Source organism: Lithobates pipiens, unplaced genomic scaffold, assembly GCF_037356315.1.
Source record: "Lithobates pipiens isolate NorthernLeopardFrog02 unplaced genomic scaffold, aLitPip1_a1.2 Scaffold_8, whole genome shotgun sequence".
Lineage (NCBI taxonomy): Eukaryota > Metazoa > Chordata > Amphibia > Anura > Ranidae > Lithobates > Lithobates pipiens.
The window spans coordinates 442652174-442669696 of NW_027507903.1; the positions used below are offsets into that span (position 1 = coordinate 442652174).

The 17523-nt window shown below is 41.9% G+C and overlaps 1 protein-coding gene across 1 annotated transcript in view; it reads right to left on the reverse strand.

The window, feature by feature from the left end:
* Window positions 1-1558, reverse strand: part of SPARC (secreted protein acidic and cysteine rich) — a 34505-nt gene extending 32947 nt beyond the window's left edge. Inside the window, exon 1 of the mRNA XM_077468340.1 lies at window positions 1412-1558. The gene's annotated coding sequence lies outside the window, so the exon portion shown is untranslated. The remainder of the gene's footprint in view (window positions 1-1411) is intronic.
* Window positions 1559-17523: the final 15965 nt, after the last annotated feature.

A 17523-nucleotide genomic window follows, 5' to 3' on the forward strand; every position in this document is an offset into this window, starting at 1 on the left:
TATGGCACTTGCATTTCACAGTGAGATAAAAGGTTTAAGGTTTAGGGTTATGATCATACTTAAAAAAAACATAGAGAGGCTCATTTCTCATTTTTTAAGCATAACTTAGCTGTAAGTCTCACCAAAATGTCCAAACTTTATTTTGAAAAATATATTTAAAATTGTAACTTTAAGTTAAGTATGTAAAATAATGGTGATAAAATCGTAATCTGTGTTACGTTAAAAGAGTAAGGATGTTAATGTAGGTTGGCAACTATAGGGAGTAAAGTACAACATCTGACCACACCTCCTGGCTAAAAGGGATATTTCTAATACATACTTGTACATGTAAATAAAAGTAAATAAAAAAATCAGTATAACATTTATATAATGATAACTTAACCAGTTTGGCTGTTGCTTTAAAGCTTATCAAAGATCTCAAAGATCATTGGCTGACATGCTTTAGAGAAATACTCCATACATTCCAAGAAAATGTTTCAGTAGATGTGTGTTTGTGTATATATATCTATATATCTATCTATAGATATATCTATATATATCTATATATCTATATATATCTATATATATATATATATATATATATATATATATATATATATATATATATATATCTATATCTATATATATATATATATATATATATATATATATATATATAGATATATAGATATATATATATATATATATATATATATATATATATAGATAGATAGATAGATAGATATATATATAGATATATATATAGATATATATATATATATAGATAGATAGATAGATAGAAACATGCTACAAAAGCTACCATTATTTACATACACAATTGTTTTTTCTTGTTTTAAATCCTTTTCCCTTTACTGTTCTAATCACACCTTTTTATGAAGTGGATTGTTCAAATTCTTGTGCATCTCTCCAATGTTGCCAACATAATTCCTTATCTCTAGAATTTTTAAAACATGTTGTCTTAAGAGCAGGGGGAAAAAAATTAACCCCTTAGGTCCCTTCGAGCAAGAGTAAAAGTGTGCCTATCAGTGGCAGACAAAGTACACAGGGTTAAATTAACATTTTTTGTGAACAATGCAAAAATATTTCCCTTTTGACATATTTAATGCAATGGATTAAAATGATATAAGCATAAATGTAACAATTAATTAAGGATAATTAATTAATTAAGTATTCTAGAATATCAATACGATATATAAGATGTAGCTATAGTAATTATGTCGCCACACCTATAATTCAGGTCGTTAATAATTATGCTTCTCAAGATGTACCCATTTCCTATAGAGCAGCATTTCTATACTTAGTTTCCAGGGTGAGAACTTGCAGTTCTACTTGGAAAGTTCCATGATGATAGAGACAGCTGCATTATATGGAGATATAGGTATAGGAAGCCTGTTCAGGAGATAGTTCATACCTTGCAACACGAGAGGAGAGAGAGCTTGAGCCTCAGGGATGGTCTGAAGAAATCTGAAGGGTGCACAATAACTTAGCACAGAGCAGAAGCAGGATGGGTGGGACTGAGCTGTCTGTCTTTCTCATTCTGTCTTTTTTTTTTTCAGGGGAGGCTGTGCAAACTCATCCAGCCCCCCGACAAGCCTATTCTAAGGATGAAGCCAAAAGTACATAAAAAAAAAAGTAACCTCAGATTTCAGACCAGAACAATCCATAGAGTCTCCTAAACCTAGAGAGGAAATGGGTAATATGAATAGAAGGTATCTGGTCTGTTGGTTGAACAATGTTAGTTTGATGAAACTTGTATAGTTTGTAGGAAACAATGGCAATAAATAGCAACAGTGCAACCAAACTTTCTGAATGTTTTTCCAGGTGTTGGTAACAAAAGCCAATAATAGTGTGGAAAAGCATAAAAAATTCAAGCAGCGTGAAGAGTTTAAAAGAGAGGCATGGGAATAAAAAACAAAAACAAACATACAGTACATAGTCATCTAGAAGTCAATCTGATGCGGCAGCTGTCTCTTGCTGGTTCTACAGTGTGAACTGAGCCATCAAAGACCGCTGATAGCTCAGTTCCCAGGTCTGCTATGAGCACAGAGCCATGACTGTCAGTCGCCGTTCTGTACTATGCCTCTTCGGCGCTCACTGGGGCACCGGATTTTGGAGGAGGCAGGAGTGGCTGGCTTGTGCTCTCAATGGTTTTGGATATTATTGTTGGGATCCCGATATTATTCTTTGGATCCCTGCAGAGCCTGGACCAGCTCTGTGATGTCTGGGTCACAGCAGTGCAGAGCTAAGTGCACTCCTATGATCTATGGGAGAAGCAGGGCTTTTTTTCAGCAGGAACATGGGGGAACACAGTTTTGGCTCCGGGGGTGCTGGAGTGTGCTGCAGGGTCTAGTGACGCTGGCTGCTGGGGCATCTATTCTAGCTGGAACTATTTATGCAGGTGAGTCTATTGTTGCTGTTGGGGGACCTACTGTTGCTGGGGGTGGTTCTTATATTGCTGGGGTCAGTTATTGCTAGGAGAGATATACTGTTGAGGGAGGGGTCTATTGTTGCTGGCTGCCAGTGAGTCTATTGATGCTGGCTGTGGGGAGATCTGTTGTTGCTGCCAGGGGTCTATTGCTGCTGCCAGGGGGATTTTGTTTTGGGTGGTCCATTGTTGTCGGGAATCTATTGTTGCTGGAGAGGGCTATATTGTTACTGGCTACAGGGGATTTTATTATACTGCTTTTCTTGTTATCATTAATAAAATTATACTTGGTTCTGTATTCTCTAAAAGGGCAGTATCTAGAGGTGGGTAGGGGGGTGTAACCAAAGAACGGTGGGTAAGGGTACGGAAAAGGGGTGACTAAGGAAGGGGGAGTACCTGCACCTATTCACTGAGAAAAAGCCCTGAGGAGAAATATATTTCCATATACTTCTCCTTTAACAGCAGAGCTCTTCTTAGAGTTGGAGGCTCTTTTATGTAGGGATCATCTCACATGCTGGAGGCAACCATTCCTCCTTCTGTGGAGAAAAGGGTAAGGGCCTTTATGTATTACAGGTTTTTGCACAGCACCTTACATATTGTGCATTCACATAAGTCCCTGCTTCCAAGAAGTTTAAAATACAGTCCCCTCTTTACATAACATTATTCCCATTTGCATCACAGTCCCAACCCCCTTTACAGTGCCTCTCAATTTACATCCCATTGCAATCTTTTTTCATCACAGTCTCCCCCTTTATATCACAGCCCCTCTGTACAATACAGTCCCCCCCTTTGCATTGCAGTCCTCCATCTTTACATCTCAGCCCCCCTTTTGCATTACAATCCCGCCCCCTTTCGCATTTTAACATTGCAGCCCTCTTCTACAGTCTCCCATGTTTATATTGCAGTCTCCACTTTACATTACTGCCCCTTTCACATAAAAAATCCCCCTTTTACAACACAGTTTCCCTTTACATAATAGCACCCCCTTTACATCAGAGTACCCCTTTACATTGCAGCCCTTCTTCACATTAAAGTCCCCCTTTTACAGTACAACCCCTACTTCTATATTATAGCACCCCCTGTTACAGCTCAGTGCCTGCACTTTACATGGCGGTCCACTGTTTAGATAGCAGCCAGCACTCCCTTCCTTCAGTGTGCTCATCTCCCCTTCCTCTCCTACCTTTCATAGCAGAGGGTGGGAGGTGTGATCAGTCTGGATGAGGGTGGAAGCTTCCCAACTTCTCTTATTAACAAGTGGATGATTGATTGCTAGAACCGCCCTGCGTCCTAGTAATCAACCAGCCGCTTGTTAACTGGAAAGCGGGGCAGCTCCTACCCTCCATGCAGACTGATTACACTTCCCGCCCTCTGTCCTGCTGTAAAGATGACAGTAGTGGCATCAGCAGGATGAAGAAAGGACACACAGGCAGCTAAATGGCAAGGCCGTGGCAGTCCAAACAGAACTGTCACTTGGTCCGTATCCAGACCATGGTCCACCATTTAGTGATGTCTTCTGTAGACAAAGCTTTACTAAGTTTTGAATGAGAGTTGGAAAAGGTTGGAACCTCTGTCAGATGTTATTGCTGTCTGTGTAGTTCACCTTCACTATTTATCTTAGTGATCATTGTCAAGGAGACTCTTGATGGAATCTGGAATACTTGGTAAGAAATATTCATCCCCCTCTCACCTGTAAAGCAGGGTATACATGGACTGAAAATCGGCCTGGTTTCAAATTTTGTTCTGTGTGTACCACTGCCATTTGCACAGAAGACAGCCTAATGACTGGTTTCTGTTGAACTGTCCTGTTGGAAAACCAGCATTTGATTGACAGTCACAGCCTATGGCTGTAGCACTGATCTGTGTATTCCGATGGGGGCAGGGCTGGACTGGGACAGAAATTTGGCCCTGGATTTCATCCAGACCGGCCCACTTACATTTTGAGTGTCCCATCACCAGCCTCTTACATCAGAGTCCCATCAGCAGCCCCCTTACATCAGAGTCCCATCACCAGCCCCTTACATCAGAGTCCCATCACCAGCCCCTTACATCAGAGTCCCATCACAAGCCCCTTACATCAGAGTCCCATCAGCAGCCCCCTTACATCAGAGTCCCATCACCAGCCCCTTACATCAGACTCCCAAGCCTAATGCTCACTCCAGCATATGATGAAAGCTGCTCCTCCTGACAGGAGTGAAATCGTGATCACTCACTGTCAGAGAGGAGTGGCTCTCCGGGAATCTCCCGGTAGTCCCGATGGTCAGTACATGCCTGAATGAGGGTGTAGTCCCCGCTGTCAGAATACAATAGAGCAGCATAGAGGATCCCTGCATCTACATTGCTTGTGTGGATGTGGGGATCTGTTCATTTTTTCATAAAAAAAAAAAAAACTCAGGGTGTATACCCTACTTTAATCTCCCTGTTGTCAACACTCCAGATCCATTTAATCATGTTCTACTATAGAAATACATTTTATTTCCACTGTTAAAAAATAGTTGACCAATCCCTGATTGCTCTCTTACATTAGTGGACAGTAGAGGTGTAACTAAAAATAACAGGACCTATGTAAACCAATAGTCAAATAAGTATTGTAAAAGTATTGTAAAAGTAAGGCTGGTAGGTTTTCTGTGACAAAAAGAAAAAAAATTTCAGCAGTTCCAACCCTTCTTCACTGTACTACAATTGTGTTTTTGTCTGCGTCCCCATTCAAGAGATTTCCCATCACTTCCTGTCCTGACAGTAATAATATGATAATAGTGGCTCCAACCCGTCTTCACACTATCTATAAAAACATGCACAGCCTTCTTGTTTGGGTAAAGGGGGATGGGTGAGTGGGGGGGTGCCAATGGTATGGACCCATAACCTGATGTTACAATGTTTCAGATATATTTCTTCACCCCACTAGTTAAACCTCTGCAAAATAATATACGAGTCATACCACAATTCACATCAAGAGTGAGTGTGATTGTGGGAAGAACATACAGCATACAGCACTGTATATATTTTTACCTTGCTCAGAAAGTTGAACATTATACAAGAATCGTAGGTGCCCTGGCAGCAAATTGTGGAGGTGGGAGAGCACAAGAGAAGTACATTTTGACTGCTTAAAATTTGTTACCAACACTTCGTATTCCTGATATGTGCCTGCTGTGCCATGTACTTGTATGAGAAGGTATCCTATTGCTTCCTTTATGTGAAATCCCTGGTGTTTCTGCCAGTCCCCTTACTTTCCTAATAAAAACTAACCCCACTAAGCAGGAGAACACACCATGGTCAGTTCTCTAGCTATGCTGGGAACTCTGCCTGCTCTCCTCCAATGTGATCAGGCATGTCCAGGCACCCAACCCCCCCGCTGCACAGCCATTCAATGGAAAGCTCAATGTGCTGTTGCTTCTCCCCCCTCCCCCAGCTAATATGCAGCTAAGAACAGAGGGAATGTGATCACTTATAAAAAAGGGAAAAACTGTATTTATAATTTATTTTTATAACTATACAAAAATGGTTTGCCATTCATTTCTATTTTAAACTTAATGGGTTGTATACAATCACTTTAACATCCCTCCTGTAAAGCGGACCTGTCATCTTGCCTAGTATAGGCAAAGTGCAATTTCACTATAAGTTGTATTTATTAAACACTTCCAACCAGTTTGTGATTGTCAATGAGGCCTTACAAACCATATGTCCTACTACAGGGATCTGAGTTTTCAATAGACACTTGCTTGTAAGAGCGGGGCTGACAGCTGTGTGAGTTATACTTCCTGCCTGGCAGTAGAAAATATACAAAACTACAACAGGCTATTCATATATTTGGTCTGAGGTTTTTCCAGGTGTAAACATGTGGTCAGGCATCAACCACAGCTCTTGCACCCCCATAAATAGATAGGAAACCCATTACCTGCACTGAGACATTGGTGTCCTCTGAATGATCTGTTTGCTGCACTGGTTATGAATAACTGCAAAATTTTATTTGGCCAGAGAGCAAATGATCGTATTATATAAGGGAATCGTATTGTGCATATAAATTACAAGCTGCTAAGATTTTAATGTGGCTGAGGGGTTGATTTACTAAAGACAAATAAACTGCACTTTGTAAAGTGCAGTTGCACTCGGCATTTGCTCCAGAGCTTAGTAAATGAAGTGGAGCTCGACTGACTTCCATCATCCAATCACGTGGAAGCAAAAATGCTGTTTTTTTCCTCCTTGCAGGTGATTGGATTTTCTTTGCAAGCTCTTACTGGTTCTTTCAAATTAATACAGGAGGAACCAGTGAGAGCTGCCAGGAGATATCCCCTGATTACTGGTGTTCTGATGACTGGCGGGGTAATGATCCAGAAGCAACAAGAGAGGTGTAGGAAGTATGGCTGAAGCAAAAGCAGGTAGATCCTTGTACTGCAGGTCCTCATGAAAAAATCTCTGTACATAGTTCACCTAGAGAGGAGTTCTTTAAATATTGGTGTCCTTTGTATTTTTTCCTCTAGATCTATGTAGATCTAGATAACTTTTTCACGAATATGCCAGGCAGCATGGTGGTGATTACCTGCATGGAGTTTGCATGTTCTCCCTGTGCCTACGTGGGTTTCCTCCAGGTACTCAGGTTTCCTTCCAAACGCCAAAGACATACTGGTTAATTGGATACTGTCTAAATTGGCCCCATGTGTATGTATAAATGGGACCTTAGACTGTAAGCTCCTCGAGGGCAGGGATAGTGCTGAATAGATTGCGGGCGCCATATAAGTACCTATAACAAATAAATATGTAAAGAATGATTAAAACTAAAGCAATGGTCTTGATGATACATATGCAAAGAGACCCAAAGAAAAAGTATTGAGGTTTTTTTTTTTCCTTTTAGACAAAAAAGAAAAATTTACACAGGCCATTTAGTTTTTCTCAGGCCACAACAACAACAACAGTAATGCCATGGGTAGTAGAATAATATGTTATTTTCCTACCGTTATTTAGCTATATTTTATTAATTTGTCATAGTTACAATCTAACTGCTTTTAAAACACTCTTAAGCCCCATACACACTATCAGATTTTCTGCTGATTTTTGTCTTCACATTTACCAAAACCATGTAGTGCAAGGGCCTGCCTGATTGCATACACATTGAAACTCCTAAGGTTTGACCTCATATTATATGGTTTTGGTAAATCTGAAGGAAAAAATCATCAGAAAATCTGATAGGCAGAAAATTTGATAGTTACGACCATAGTTAACAATTTGAAATGCACAAAATTGTGCCTACAGTTTTTAAGTATGTGACAATAAAGGCTAATGCCGCGTACACACGATCTGACTTTCTGGCGGACTTGGTCCGTCGGACAATCCAGCGGACTTTGCAGCTGAGGTCCGCCGGACTTTCAAACGAACAGACTTGGCCACACACGATCACTCCAAAAGTCAGACGGATTTGGACATGATGACGTAGAATAAGGAAGTTCATAGCCAGTAGCCAATAGCTGCACTAGCTTTGGTTTTAGTCCATCGGACCAGCATACAGACAAACGGATTGTCCGCTAAAAGCTGAGTCCGGCGGACAAATTTGAAGTCAGTCTTATTTCTAGGTCCGCCGGACTTTTGGGAAGAAAAAGTCCGCTGGAGCCCACACGCGATCGAATTGTCTGACGGACCAAGTCTGATCGTGTGTACGCGGCATAAGACTAAAGAGTCTCAATCCCAGCTGTTCAATATAACACGTGCTTGCATTCTTTCCTACAATGTAACTGCATGGCCTTTAAAAAAACTTTTGAAGCTTGCTGAAAGCTTTGCAAATGCTCTGCAAAAGTTTGCTTTACCCATTGCTCTTATTGAAGCTTAATCCTGTGTAAGGAAGGCCTAAATGTATGGTGCAGGAGCCCATGATGGACATATTTTGCCATGGCCTGGATTGAGTGTTTTCCGAAATGGATTATTACAGTCTGTTCCAAACACAGACCTGATTATAGCCTTCAAAGCAGCAGCTGCTCATACAGTACATGTCTCTACAAGACACAAAACATCTGGGCTGAGGCTCACTTAAACATTCAGTAGAGAGCTGATTGGGCTGAGGACGTGGCAGAAGGGAAATCCTCCCATTCTTGGCCCAAAGCTCACCCCTCCTTCTTTTAAACAGAACCAAATGGCAGGGATGCAGATGTCAGCCGATGTACGTGGCGTCTCTGCCACAAGATTGCAGTTTATTTTATTCGAAATTACCTTTTTAAAAATAGTGAATGTTTCTGTGTGCAATTTTAAATCCAGACAGAACAGGGAACCCTCAAAGTGTCAGCTACACAGTTAAAATTTGTTCTGATTAAGGGGGGGAAAAAAATCTGTAATAAAATTGCATTCCACCATTATTTGTGGAAGTGCATTTCTTAAAAACTATCCGCAATGTTCCTCAGAGCCGTTTTTAATATAGATTGGACCCTAAGCAAAACTTTTCTTGGGCCCTCCTCCATGGAGTTTTGCTTTCCACCTGCTCTGAGACATAAAATAAAAAGCAGCTAAACTCAAATTCAGTTTACTGAATCAGATCAGGCAGCTATTGTGATTGGTTGCCAATGGTTACAGTGTATCATTAACACTCACTGAGTGGTGGCCAAAAGTATAGCACACATTACGGCTCACTGATTAGTTGCTAGAGGTACAACACATGATTTCTGCTTGTTGATTGGTTGCTAGAGATTACTGTGGATATGACCTCAGGGGGGTATGGTATATACAGTGGTGTGAAAAAGTGTTTGCCCCTTCCTCATTTCCTGTTCCTTTGCATGTTTGTCACACTTAAGTGTTTCGGAACATCAAACCAATTTAAACAATAGTCAAGGACAACACAAGTAAACACAAAATGCAATTTGTAAATGAAGGTGTTTATTATTAAAGGTGAAAAAAAATCCAAACCATCATGGTCCTGTGTGAAAAAGTGTTTGCCCCCCTTGTTAAAACATACTATAACTGTGGTTGTCCACACCTGAGTTCAATTTCTCTAGCCACACCCAGGCCTGATTATTGCCACACCTGTTCACAATCAAGGCATCACTTAAATAGGAGCTGCTTGACACAGTAAGGTCCACCAGAAGATCCTTAAAAGCTACACATCATGCCGAGACCCAAAGAAATTCAGGAACAATTGAGAAAGAAAGTAATTGAGATCTATCAGTCTGGAAAGGGTTATAAAGCCATTTCCAAAGCTTTGGGAATCCAGCGAACCACAGTGAGAGCCATTATCCACAAATGGCGAAGACATGGAACAGTGGTGAACCTTCCCAGGAGTGGCCGGCCGCCCAAAATTACCCCAAGAGCGCAGCGACGACTCATCCAAGAGGTCACAAAAGACCCCACAACAACGTCCAAGGAACTGCAGGCCTCACTTGCCTCAGTTAAGGTCAGCGTTCATGCCTCCACCATCAGGAAAAGACTGGGCAAAAATGGCCTGCATGGCAGAGTTCCAAGGAGAAAACCACTGCTGAGCAAAAAGAACATCAAAGCCCGTCTCAATTTCTCCACAACACATCTTGATGATCCCCAAGACTTTTGGGACAACATTCTGTGGACCGATGAGACAAAAGTGGAACTCTTTGGAAGGTGTGTGTCCAAGTATATCTGGCGTAGAAGGAACACTGCATTTCATAAAAAGAACATTATACCAACAGTAAAATATGGTGGTGGTAGTGTGATGGTCTGGGGCTGTTTTGCTGCTTCAGGACCTGGAAGACTTGCCGTGATAAAAGGAACTATGAATTCTGCTGTCTACCAAGAGATCCTGAAGGAGAATGTCCGACCATCTGTTTGTGTACTCAAGTTGAAACGAACTTGGGTTCTGCAGCAGGACAATGATCCTAAACACACCAGCAAGTCCACCACCGAATGGCTGAAGAAAAACAAAATGAAGACTTTGGAGTGGCCTAGCCAAAGTCCTGACCTGAATCCTATTGAGATGTTGTGGTATGACCTTAAAAAGGCCGTTCATGCTCGAAAACCCTCTAATGTAACTGAATTAGGACAATTCTGCAAAGATGAGTGGGCCAAAATTCCTCCAGGACGCTGTAAAAGCCTCATTGCACGTTATCGCAAACACTTGGTTGCAGTTGTTGCTGCTAAGGGTGGCCCAACCAGTTATTAGGTTTAGGGGGCAATCACTTTTTCACACAGGGTCATGATGGTTTGGATTTTTTTTCACCTTTAATAATAAACACCTTCATTTACAAATTGCATTTTGTGTTTACTTGTGTTGTCCTTGACTATTGTTTAAATTGGTTTGATGTTCCAAAACACTTAAGTGTGACAAACATGCAAAGGAAGAGGAAATGAGGAAGGGGGCAAACACTTTTTCACACCACTGTATACCAATGCCGCCTGCTGCTGCTATTTACATATGAATGCCACCACTATTTACATACAAATTGCAGTAATTTACATGTAAGCACGGGGTCTGCATGTGAGTCATCTGTACACCACAATAGGGCAGAGCTGGCCAGCATTAGTAGCAACAATTCACACTGAGATATTGGGACAAAGCACGGGACTAAAAACCTCAAGGGATGAGGGAATTTAAACCAGGATAGTTGGCAAGTATGAAGCAGCTGCTTTGGGCCCCACAACAATGACAGGGCCCAGGGAAGCTGCCCCTTTTGCCCTGCCTTAAAAATGGCCCTGATGTCCCTGAGTAACTAATCAGGTTCCTTGCTGAAGAATGACAGTTGGGAAGGTAAAGCTTGACTCCCACTGTTTTTTGTAAGGGAATATAGGCATGCCTTATTTCCAACTCAATCATAAAGTAAACCTAAATAATGAGTTTGGCCCTTTCACCTGAAGGGTCCATTTAGGTTTAATTGTCAGTTTTTCAGGTGGACCTGATCAGGCCCTCCATTAAGCCCTATGGATCGGTGGATGTAAAGAGACTTGTGTCCATTTAAACCCTCCTACCGCCAATCCGATTGGGTCCACTAAACAAAAACAGAAGGGTATCTGTCCCCCTCCATCTAGGCGGATCAGAGCGGAGGGCAGTCAGGTGTAAGTGGACAGCAGAGTCCGTTTACACCTGGCTTTCCATAGAGCAGGGTGGGCTTTGTCCATGTCAGCTCTGCATAAACTGAGCGGACACAGACCTGTTATCTGCCTGCTCTGATCATTGAACAGATCCCTTGCTAATCAAAATGGAGTCAGCCCCATGTGAAAATAAAATAAAACGGGTAAATAGAAGGATGAAGTAAAGCATTGCACAAGTCATAATTGTAAATATATTATAATCTGGTATAGCAATCCATAAAATGAAATCTTTGTATCCTGCAGGCCCCATTCCTACCACCCAAAAAAAACTTTAGGACTATTTTTTACTTTCTGGCGTCTGAAATAATGTAGCCTTTTCGCAGAAGAAAAAAAGCAGGCACTGGAATGTTGATGTGAGGTCATACATAATAGTTATTGGACAAATACATTCAGAGAACTCACTGGCTCAGGTTAGGATGCTCACAACAGACAAAGTTACCCTCCAATGAGTACCCCAGTAGGTTACCAGAGAAAAACATGCACAAGTGGAAGGTGCGCCAGACCATATGATAAGAGTCCAAACTCATTTATTAGTTTGTACGAAAAAACAATCAAGGTATTTCAGGAGTCAGGAAAAAACCCCCCTTCATCAGGGCTTCAGTTCAAATAAGAATCTTGAGCCTAGGTTCGCACTACTGCATTGCGATGTACTGCGAATTTGATCCGTTTTTTGTCTTGAAATTTCAGGAGGCAGACAATATGCAGAGATATGAACTGTGTGCTGCGATTTGACTGCAAGTTCAGTTGAAGCCTATGGAGATAAAATTCACACTGCACCATAGGAATTTACATCGCACCCGCAGTCAAGCACAGGTCCCTTTTTTTTTTCTCACACCAAATTCGTAACACATAGATGTGAACCAAAGTCATGGAATACTATGCTTTTTACATGATCTGCGAATCTGTGTGTTCCTAAATGTATCAAACCATCTGTAAATTCACATGAGTGTGAACCCAGGCTGAATGGAGTCAAAATAGAGCATTCCTTTGCGAATCTGTGTAGGGAAGCTGATTGTTGGATAAAGGAGAGTTACCAGCAGATTTTGTGCAGGCAGGCAAATAAAATAATTTGGACTCTATTATCCTCCTTCCATTTGTGCATGTTTTGTTTTTTATCTAATAAAGGAGATTGGTAACCCACCACTGCGCTTTGCTGCTACCATTGCTTCTGAAAACTGATGCAAAAGATTTCTACCCTTATACATGTCAGGCGCAATATGACCTCCTATGATTTAAGAGGTCTAATGCCGCGTACACACGATCGGAATTTCGGTCAGCAAAAGACCGACGAGAGCTTTTCATTGGAAAATGCGACCGTGTGTAGGCTCCATCGGAATTTAGCTGGCGGGAATTCCCGCCAGCAAAAATTTGAGAGCATGTTCTCAATTTTTCAGACGGAACAAGTTTTCGGAAATTACGATAGTTTGTAGCAGCTTGACTCGTCATAGTGTTGTATGTCACCGCGTTCTTGACGGTTGGAATTTAGTGTGACCGTATGTAGGCAAGACAGCTTGAGTGGAATTCCTTAGGAATTCAGTCGGGAAAACCATCAGAGCTTTTTCCGACCATAATTCCGATCGTGTGTACGCGGCATAAGTTTAAAGTGAGTGGTTTGATAAGCATGAAATAAAGAAGAGACACTTTGTGGAGGCAAAAGACAATTGTTTTCAAACACAATTTTTTTAATATATACTGTATATTGGGATAAGATATTGTTATGATACACATTTTTCATAATTTTGTATTGAATTGATTGACACTTGTTTAGTAAGTATTGGAATATTTTGTTTTCTATATAAAATTTTGACATTATTTGGTGTCTTAGCCCTTGTACACACGGTCGGACACTCCAACAACAAAATCCTTAGGATTTTGTCCGACGGATTTTGTCCGAAACCGGTGTCCGACGGATTTTGTCCGAAACCGGTGCATACATACGGTTGGACAAAGTTGTTGGAAAATCCGATCGTTCTGAACGTGATGATGTTATTTTGTTACGACGGGACTACGTTCAGGCTAGTAGCCAATAGCTTTAGTCTAGGAATTTGATCTGAGCATGCGTGGCACTTTGTCCGATCGGAATTCTGTACACACAATCGGACAAAGTCCGATCGGATCATGTAGCCCAGCTCTAAAACTTTGTCCGTCAGATATTCTGATAGAAACAGTCCGATGGGGCCCACACACACAGTCGGATTATCCGACAACACGGTCCGATCGGACATTTTCTGTCGGAATGTCTGACCGTGTGTACAAGGGCTTAGAGGTAACTTGGTTTACATGAGTGATAATACCTGAGATAGAGCTGCACTTTTTTCAGACAGTTTATATTCCTACCTGCTTCTGCTCTGAAGAAAACTTTTTTTGAACCTGCCCCCTGCCTACCCGTGCTGTGATTGGACACAGCACATGTTTGGCAGCAGATTTCAGCTCATATACATATATATATATATATATATATATATATATATATATATATATATATATATAATATATATATATATATATATATATAATATATATAGCCTAAATTTATGAAGAAATTTGATTTTCTGATTTTTTTTATTGGACATGTTTTATAACAGAAAGTAGAAAATATCGGGGGGGAGGGGGGGGGGTTCAAATTGTTCAGTCTTTTTTCGTTTATATCACAAAAAAAAAAATCAAATACCACCAAAAGCTCTATTTGTGTGAAAAAAAAAAGATGAAAATGTAATATTTGTGGAACCCACATCTAACCCACATGTCTACTAATTGTCACTTCCATCTTATTAAATGTGGCTTAATATTACCCCTGAGTGGCTGATACCTACAATATTCTAGCAATCTCAGAAGCTACTGGAGCATGTAGTCTTGTTCTAGTGCCAAGCGGCACTACTGTTAAGATTTTATTTTTATATTGTTTATTTTATTGTGATGTATGTGGGCTGAGCCTGGGTATGCCCAATAGGCTCTGTTTTGTATCTAAATTTTAAACACAATAAAAATAATAATAATAAAGCAAAATGTAATTTGTGTACAGTGTGGCATGACCCTACAATTGCCAGGTAAAGTAACACAGTGCCGAATAGCAAAAAATGGTCTGGTAATGTTGGTCAGATCACATATTTCCTTCAATTACAACCAGTTACCTGGAATTGCTAAGAAATAAACAGAAACTAAGCAATCTACCAGCTAATGCCGCGTACACACGACCGGACTTTCCGGAAAACTAGGTCCGACGATCTTCCCAACGGACTTTCGGCAGAGTTCCGACGGACTTTCCGAACGACGGGCTTGGACAAACACAATCTCACCAAAGTCCAACGGATTTGAATGTGATGACGTACGACCGAACTAGAATAAGGAAGTTCATAGCCAGTAGCCAATAGCTGCCCTAGCATCGGTTTTTGTCCATCAAACTAGCATACAGATGAATGGATTTCTCAATAGGAACTGGTTCCGGCGGAAAGATTTGAATGTTCTATTTCTAAAGTCCGTCAGATTTTTAGACAGCAAAGGTCTGATGGAGCCCACACACGATCGAATTGTCTGGCGGATTCGTTCCGTCGGATCTTTGCTGTCAAAAAGTCCGGTCGTGTGTACACGGCATAAGAGTTATGCCGCGTACACACGATCAAACAATCGGGTGGAAAAGTCCGGCAAACTCAAGTCCACCGGACAATCCCCCGTGTGTAGCCTCCGGCAGACTTTTTTGACCCGAAAGTACGGCGGACTTAGAAAGTAGTTTTGCACTCCAATCTTCCCGCCGGACTCGCATTTCGGCAGACAATACTCATTCACATAGGGTGGGGGGGCGGTATCCGGGGGCCCCCTTACATAAGCCCTCCGCCCGCAGACCCCGACAACCAACGGCCAGGGTTGTCGGGAAGAGGCCCTTGTCCTCAACAACATGGGGACAAGGTGCTTTGGGGTAGGGGGGCTGCGCGGCCCCCCTTCCCCAAGGCACCCCCCCATGTTGAGGGCACGCGGCCTGGTACGGCTCAGGAGGGGGGCCACTCGCTCGTCCCCCCTTTTCCTGGCCGGCCGGGTAGCGTGCTCAGACAAGGGTCTGATGTGGACCTGGGGGGGGCCCCCACGCCAATTTTTTTCGGCATTGGGGTAGCCCTTTAAGTCCATACCAGGTGGCGGGGCCAGCGACGTCTCCTTCGCGGGCCCCGCCTACCTGGAGATGCGCTAAAAATGAGCGCACTTTCCTCCACGTGTGTGGGCGAGTCCGTTCATTTCAAAAGTACGGCGGACTTAGTATGCCGTATTAGTCCGCTGAAAAAGTGCCGTGTGTGGGCAAGTAGCCCGTTCGGAAAGTTGGACGGACAGTCAGGCGGGAAGTCCGCCAGACTAAGTCCTTTGAATAGTCGGCTACGTGTGTATGCGGCATAAGATCATACCGATCAGATTTTTCCACCACACTCGATTAGGGTAATTTACTGCAGTTACTTGAATCCATTGTTCTATGTTTTTAATTGCTTTGTTACTTTGAAAAAAATATATAATAAAGTATGATTGCTCTTTCTGACATGTGTATAGCCAGGTTAAGAGCTGCTTATTACTTCTCAAAGTGATCCCACTACACTTTTATAAATCTGCACCACTTAGATGACTCTGCTAATAGAGTTGATATTGGATATACAGCCAATATCAATGGTGGACACTTGATATAATGGGCCTCAAGGGGCAGCCACTGACATCACCAAAATAAATGCACATACTATTCAATGAATGTAATGCTACAAAACTTGTCAAGGGCTGTAGACATGCTACGGGAGATGGTCAGAGATTGCAGGAATGCTACAGGTGATAGTCAGAGACTGCAGACATGCTATATGTGTGCCTTAAAAGCAACATCAGCTTAACAAAGTATTCTGTTAATTTACAGTATATCTGATAGGCTGACATGCAGACAATTGGCTTTATCCACTATACATGTTTCTCCAGTAATTAATTTAGATCCCTGACCTCCAAAGGATTAAAAAACATAACCACCACTTAAGTCTAAGCCCAAGTTCACACTAAGCTACGGGAATGAAGCTGTGCAAGTTCAGCTGAACTCACACGATTTCACTCCTGCATGTCAGTCCCGATTTCGACCGCAATTTCAGAGACATGTCAATGTAAATCACAGCCCAAAATCGCAAAAAGTAGTACAGAAACTACTTTTCATGTCAAATCTTACCAATGTGAACCAGGGCTTAGAGCAGGGGTCTCAAACTTGCGGCCCTCCAGCTGTTGCAAAACTACAAGTCCCATCATGCTTTTGCCTGTGAGAGTCATGCTTGTAACTGTCAGGCTTGCAATGCCTCATGGGACTTGTAGTTTTGCAACAGCTGGAGAGCCGCCAGTTTGAGATCCCTGGCTTAGAGCCAATTATAGGCCCTGACAAGGCGGCAAATCTTTTCCTCCTACTCTTTTTAGAGGGCTCCAGCTCCCACTTCCTCTGGGGGCTCCGTGGTGCCGGAAGTCAGTTCACTTCTCCCCCTCCCCTTCTGCAATTATCGTCACAGGTCTCAGATGATTGCTCGGCCAAGTCGCCATGCGTCTTGCGCATGCGCAGTGCATGCCCGGCTGTGAAGCCAAAGCCGGGCTCACAAAGTGACAATGGGGGAGGGGGAGCAAGAGACGAGCAGGGCTTCATTCCCCTGCATCGCTGGACCATGGGACAGGTAAGTGTCCGATTATTAAAAGTCAGCAGCTACAGTATTTGTAGCTGCTGACTTTGAATATTTTTTTTTAAGAGTAACTCCGCTTTAAGTACATTTTCATTTTACATACATGCTCTGGTCCCATTGTGTACTTAAAAGTGGGGTATGCCTGTATTATCCATCAACAGTGGTCAAATAAAAAACTGGAAGTCTGGTTAAATGAAACAGGAAAGACAAGCAGTCAAGTATAATTTAGGGATTTTCAGCCTTGTGGTTATTTGGCCTTTTTATTAAGAACAAATTTGAAAAGTAAACATTTTGTTAGGCTGCAATAATATTTGGGAGACTGAAGACTACCAAGTATGAGAGGAATGGCAGGAAGGTGATTTTGGATTATACAGTGCATCCGGAAAGTAGTCACATCGCTTCACT